Genomic DNA, 6,818 nt, shown 5'->3' on the forward strand with positions numbered 1-6,818 from the left:
CGCTGCTCATCCTCCCCTGGCAGCGGGGCCCCCTGTAGCATCAGCTCTTCTGCTCCGGCTGCCCTTCGGCTTGACGTGCTCCAGAGAGAGGACGTTCCCGCCGCTGCACCTCTTCCGCCCAGTGGCCAAAAGCCGGGTGTCTTGTCCCTAAGCCCCCTTCAGCTGGATTCCTTCAACAGCTGCTTAGTCATCAGAACGGCCAGACTAGGGCAGCCCCGTGGCTGCTAGCCCAGGATCCTGCCTGCCACCGGGTCAGTGCCAGGGGCTTGAACAGGGCAATATGGGGTGATCCGTTCTCTGTCGTCCAGCCCCAGCTTCTGGCAAACAGGCTGGGGACACTCAGAACACGGGCTCGTGTCCCTGCCCAGCCCGGCAAATCGCCATTGAGGGACCTACGCTTCAGGAACTGATCCAGTTCCTTTTTGAACCCTGTTATAGTCTTGGCCTTCAGCATCCCCTGGCTGTGAGTTCCACAGGTTGACTGTGTGTTGGGTGATGAATCACTTCCCTTTGGGTGTTTTGAACCAGCTGCCTGTTAATTGTGGGTCCTGTGGGGGAGGGTTTCTCATTTTCATCTAACCCAGCTTTTCAGTCAATTCCTTTTCCCTTCATTATATTTCCGTTCAGTTTTTCCCCTTGATTCATAGATTCATAGATTCTAGGACTGGAAGGGACCTCGAGAGGTCATCGAGTCCAGTCCCCTGCCCGCATGGCAGGACCAAATACTGCCTAGACCATCCCTAATAGACATTTATCTAACCTACTCTTAAATATCTCCAGAGACGGAGATTCCACAACCTCCCTAGGCAATTTGTTCCAGTGTTTAACCACCCTGACAGTTAGGAACTTTTTCCTAATGTCCAACCTAGACCTCCCTTGCTGCAGTTTAAACCCATTGTTTCTGGTTCTATCCTTAGAGGCTAAGGTGAACAAGTTCTCTCCCTCCTCCTTATGACACCCTTTTATATACCTGAAAACTGCTATCATGTCCCCTCTCAGTCTTCTCTTTTCCAAACTAAACAAACCCAATTCTTTCAGCCTTCCTTCATAGGTCATGTTCTCAAGACCTTTAATCATTCTTGTTGCTCTTCTTTGGACCCTTTCCAGTTTCTCCACATCTTTTTTAAAATGCGGCGCCCAGAACTGGACACAATACTCCAGCTGAGGCCTAACCAGAGCAGAGTAGAGCGGAAGAATGACTTCTCGTGTCTTGCTCACAACACACCTGTTAATGCATCCCAGAATCATATTTGCTTTTTTTGCAACAGCATCACACTGTTGACTCATATTTAGCTTGTGGTCCACTATAACCCCTAGATCCCTTTCTGCCGTACTCCTTCCTAGACAGTCTTTTCCCATTCTGTATGTGTGAAATTGATTTTTCCTTCCTAAGTGGAGCACTTTGCATTTGTCTTTGTTAAACTTCATCCTGTTTAACTCAGACCATTTCTCCAATTTGTCCAGATCATTTTGAATTATGACCCTGTCCTCCAAAGTAGTTGCAATCCCTCCCAGTTTGGTATCATCCGCAAACTTAATAAGCGTACTTTCTATGCCAATATCTAAGTCGTTGATGAAGATATTGAACAGAGCCGGTCCCAAAACAGACCCCTGCGGTACCCCACTCGTTACGCCTTTCCAGCAGGATTGGGAACCATTAATAACAACTCTCTGAGTACGATTATCCAGCCAGTTATGCACCCACCTTATAGTAGCCCCATCTAATTTGTATTTGCCTAGTTTATCGATAAGAATATCATGCGAGACCGTATCAAATGCCTTACTAAAGTCTAGGTATACCACATCCACCGCTTCACCCTTATCCACAAGGCTCGTTATCCTATCAAAGAAAGCTATCAGATTGGTTTGACATGATTTGTTCTTTACAAATCCATGCTGGCTGTTCCCTATCACCTTTCCACCTTCCAAGTGTTGGCAGACGATTTCCTTAATTACTTGCTCCATTATCTTCCCTGGCACAGAAGTTAAACTAACTGGTCTGTAGTTACCTGGGTTGTTTTTATTTCCCTTTTTATAGATGGGCACTATATTTGCCCTTTTCCAGTCTTCTGGAATCTCTCCCGTCTCCCATGACTTTCCAAAGATAATAGCTAGAGGCTCAGATACCTCCTCTATTAGCTCCTTGAGTATTCTAGGATGCATTTCATCAGGCCCGGGTGACTTGCAGGCATCTAACTTTTCTAAGTGATGTTTAACTTGTTCTTTTTTTATTTTATCCGCTAAACCTACCCCCTTCCCATTAGCATTCACTATGTTAGGCATTCCTTCAGACTTCTCGGTGAAGACCGAAACAAAGAAGTCATTAAGCATCTCTGCCATTTCCAAGTTTCCTGTTACTGTTTCTCCCTCTTCACTAAGCAGTGGGCCTACCCTGTCTTTGGTCTTCCTCTTGCTTCTAATGTATTGATAAAAAGTCTTCTTGTTTCCTTTTATTCCCGTAGCTAGTTTGAGCTCATTTTGTGCCTTTGCCTTTCTAATCTTGCCCCTGCATTCCTGTGTTGTTTGCCTATATTCATCCTTTGTAATCTGTCCTAGTTTCCATTTTTTATATGACTCCTTTTTATTTTTTAGATCGTGCAAGATCTCGTGGTTAAGCCAAGGTGGTCTTTTGCCACATTTTCTATCTTTCCTAACCAGCGGAATAGCTTGCTTTTGGGCCCTTAATAGTGTCCCTTTGAAAAACTGCCAACTCTCCTCAGTTGTTTTGACTTTGGCTCCGGTACGGCTGGAGATTTTATTTCCCTTCTCGAAGAGTCTCTGCTCACGTACCCAGCTCTGGTCTTTTGTGCTTCTCCTTACCCGAAACCTTTTCTATTTTCCTCCTTTCTGCCTTCTCATGTCCCAGTCCCCTGTTTTTATCCTCTGCCCCCAGCTCCGGTTCCGCCGCTAGCGCAGATCTAGGTTCTTCTCCTTCCCTCCTTCTTCTCTGACAGCTTTTGCCCAGCCTTTTCCCAGGGGTCACTTGGCAGCACCCCAGACATGTGCCCGAGGGACTGGGCGTGGGGGGGGGGGCTGCTCTGGTGCAGATGCTGGCGGCGTTTGGGGGCATGGGGTCTGGTTCTCCCCACAGGAGCAGGTGGGGTTAGTGGGCTGGCACAGGGGGCCATGCTGCAGAGCTGGGGGCCTCGCTGGGTGAGCCTGGAGCCCCCCCTAAGGCCCTGGGGCAAATATTAGCAAAGACGTTCCCCGAGGGGCTGAGGGTGGGGGTCCCGCTCTGGGGAGCTGCCTCCAGCAGGAGAGAAGAGACAGGCCTGGTTTGCATTGGGCTAATTTCACCTGTTTGCCCCTGCGCGGGAGCTGTGGGCCCCAAAGCGAAATGTGGTGCACGGCTGGGCCGAGAGGAAGGGTCCTGGGGGGGGGGGGGGGGGAGGGGACACCCCCAGCCAGGGCCCAGGAGGAAGCACCAGCCTCAAGGAAACCCCTCCTCTGAACCACTGGGGCTGGGGGAGCCTTGGCCTGTCCCAGCCTGTCCCCCAGTACAGGGTCAGTCCCGTACCAGATCAGGGCAGAGCCTTCTGCCCCCTCCAGCATGGGGGCACTGGCAGGAAAAGCTCCCTGAGAATCCATGGGTGGCCCTGCCCTCTTGACCCCTCTCCCCAGGGCCCCAGCCTGGAGGCAGGTCGGGGGCCCCTTGGCTGCTCCCCAAGCCCCTGGGCATCAGTGACAGCCCAGCAGGGCGCACACTGAGCCCAAGAGGCCCCACCAGCTTCCTTGAGATGCCCCATGGGCTGGGGGGGCTCACTCCTCTGACGGCTCCCGGCTGAGGCCTGCATCAGGGGAGCAGGCGTTGGGGGTCCCGGCAGGTTTATCCCTGAACAGGGAGCACACAGGGGCTCTGACCCCGCAGGGGAGTTTGTCTCTGGCCTGGAGCACCGAAGAGCAGAGTGACGCGCCGGGATCCCGGGGGTGACAGCAAAGAGCGGCCGAGAGGCTGGGGTGGGGGGGAGAGCGTCCCCCAGGGAGGGCAGCTCCTGCCCCCAGGCAATGGCCAGCAGGTGCCACCTCACCCTGGTCCTCCACTAGAGAGGCCTTGCTGGGTTAGGGGGCCAGCCGGGCCCTTTGCAGGGCCAGAGCTTCATGCTGAACCCCTCCGTGTGGGAAGGCGGGTCGGGCCAGGATGTGCCCTTCCCCTGTACCCAGTGCGGGCACCACCTGCAGCAGGGAGTCCTGCGTGTGCACAGCAGGGAGAGCCCCCTGCCACAGCGACAGTGAGCTGGGACATCCACCATCCCGTGCACAGGCGAGTGCCCTTCTCCAGCCCTTCTGCTACCAGACAGCTGCACCCTGCACTGGGGCCCGGGGAGAGTCAGGTGCAGCTGAGCCGCCGGGTGTCCGCTCCCAGTGCGGGAGGGGCCTCGAAACAAAGGGTTCCTCCATCCCAGCCCCTGCCTCCGCCTGGCACCGTGAAATCCAGGCCGGGCAGACAAGGGACGTGTGGGGCCGGGAATCCGTGTGCTGGGAACGAGGTGAAGTACCGGGGGGCTGGGCTGTTCCGCCCTCACTCCCTTTGGGGGAAGCTGGCGATGGCAGCCTGGCTGCAAGACGAGAGGCCGGAGCGGGTGGCACCACGACCGGCTGCATCTCCTGGGCCTCAGCCTTGTGCTGCCTTGGCCTGGTCCTGAGCGGTGTCCTGACCAGGCTGGAGAGAGGAACTCCGGTGCCACCCTGGGACGCGCGGCTTTGTCCCTGCTGAGCGCCCCCCCCGTCCATCCCTACTCCTCTCTTCCCTCCCCATCCCTCGCCGGCTGCCTCCTGTCGAGACGAGGCCGGCCAGGGCTGGAGAGTTTGCACCGCTGCCGGGAGCCTGTGACCAGAAAAAGGGCACTAAACCCACCGCCTGGGTTGGCAGCAGCATTACCAAGGGATGGGCTGGGTGTCGTTCGGGCTGCTCCACACGGGGGGGGGCCTCTGGTGACACCGCAAGGTCCTGGCCTGACAGCTCCAGGATGCCGAGTTGCCAGGTGGTTGCGCAGCCGGGGGCTGGGCCTGGCTTGCTCCAGCAGGGAGGGGGCATGTCAAGACCAGACACAGACACGCATTTTCCATGTTTGTTGCTTTTCTTCCCCCCCCCCCCCCCATGTGCAGGTGTTTGGTGGGAAACAGAGTTGGCCTTGCGCCGGCCCAGAGACAGCTCCCGCCCCTCGGCTACGGCCTGGGCTACGCTGCCCAGTCAGGTCGCCCGACCGGCGCTGCTCAGAGCCTGGGGAAAGGGCCCACTCCCTGCGAGGGGGGTAAGCCGACCTACGGCCCGGGGTAGGCCTGGCTCGGGCGATGGTGGAATTATTCCATCACCCCAGCCACTGCCTCTGTGGAGAGGTGTATTTCCTGGGGCCGGAAGAGCCCTTCGCTCACTGTAGTTACTGCGCGACAGAGCACAGCCGCAGCGGGGCCACGGCCACCTTTCCCGTGGAGACAAACCCGAACTGCCGGTCTTTCCTCCCACTCCCTGCACACAAGTTGTAGAGGAGTGTGGGGGAGTCAGGGCCCTGCACCCCTCTTCCTGAGATTCACTGCGACTCTCAACCATAGAATCATAGAATCATACTCCTGCAGCTCCTCTCTTTCCCCTCCCCCAGCTCCTCCTCTCCTTTGTTCAGTCTCCCGGGCAGAAGGTGTTAATTCTCCCCACCCCCGTTCCTGGCTCAGGTTACAGCTCAGGTAGCTTCCTTCAAGGGAAGTCCCACATCCCCACTGCAACCCCCCTGCAACATTCCCAGGTCAAATCTGCCCTGCTCCCTGCTCCGTCACATCTCTCCCCCCTTCGAGACTGAACTGAGCGGGGCCACTCTGACCAGTGACCTGGTGAAGTTCAGGGCTCCCTCTCCGGGACAATGCGTCCGCTATCAGGTTGTCACGTCCCTTCACATGGACCACGTCCATGTCATAATCCTGCAGGAGCAGGCTCCATCTCAGGAGCTTGGCGTTGGCTCCTTTCATCTGGTGCAGCCAGGTCAGGGGAGAGTGGTCGGTGTGCACGGTGAAGTGTCGCCCAAAGAGATATGGCTCTAGTTTCTTGAGGGCCCACACCATGGTCAGGCATTCCTTCTCGATGGCCGCGTAGTTCTGCTCCCGGGGTAGCAACTTCTTGCTCAGGTACACGATGGGGTGTCTCTCCCCCTTTTCATCCTCCTGCATTAACACCGCCCCCAGTCCTGTGTCTGAGGCGTCGGTGAACACCATAAAGGGCTTGTCAAAGTCTGGGTTTGCCAGAACTGGGCCACTGACCAGAGCCTCCTTCAGCGCCCGGAGAGCCTCCTGGCACTCCTCGGTCCAGACCACCTTGTCTGGCTTCCCCTTCTTGCACTGCTCAGTGATGGGGGCGGCTATGGCGCTAAAGTGGGGCACGAACCTCCGATAGTACCCTGCCATCCCAATAAAGGCTTGGACCTGCTTTTTGGTTTGAGGAGCGGGCCAGTCTCTGATCACCTCCACTTTGGCTGGTTCCGGCTTTAGGCAGCCGCTTCCCACCCGGTGGCCTAGGTAGGATACCTCAGCCATCCCCACCTTGCACTTCTCCGGTTTTACGGTCAGCCCAGCCTTCTGGAGTCGGTCCAGCACTTGTCTAACCTGGGACATGTGGTCCTCCCAGGTCTGGCTAAAGACACAGATGTCATCGATATACGCCACGGCAAAACTCTCCATCCCCCTCAGTAGCTGATCCACCAGGCGCTGGAAGGTGGCCGGCGCTCCCTTGAGGCCGAAGGGCAGGGTCAGGAACTCATAGAGCCCCAGAGGGGTGACAAAGGCCGATTTCAGCCTGGCATCTGCATCCAGCGGCACTTGCCAATAGCCCTTTG

Source organism: Malaclemys terrapin, chromosome 2 (assembly GCF_027887155.1).
Source record: "Malaclemys terrapin pileata isolate rMalTer1 chromosome 2, rMalTer1.hap1, whole genome shotgun sequence".
Lineage (NCBI taxonomy): Eukaryota > Metazoa > Chordata > Testudines > Emydidae > Malaclemys > Malaclemys terrapin.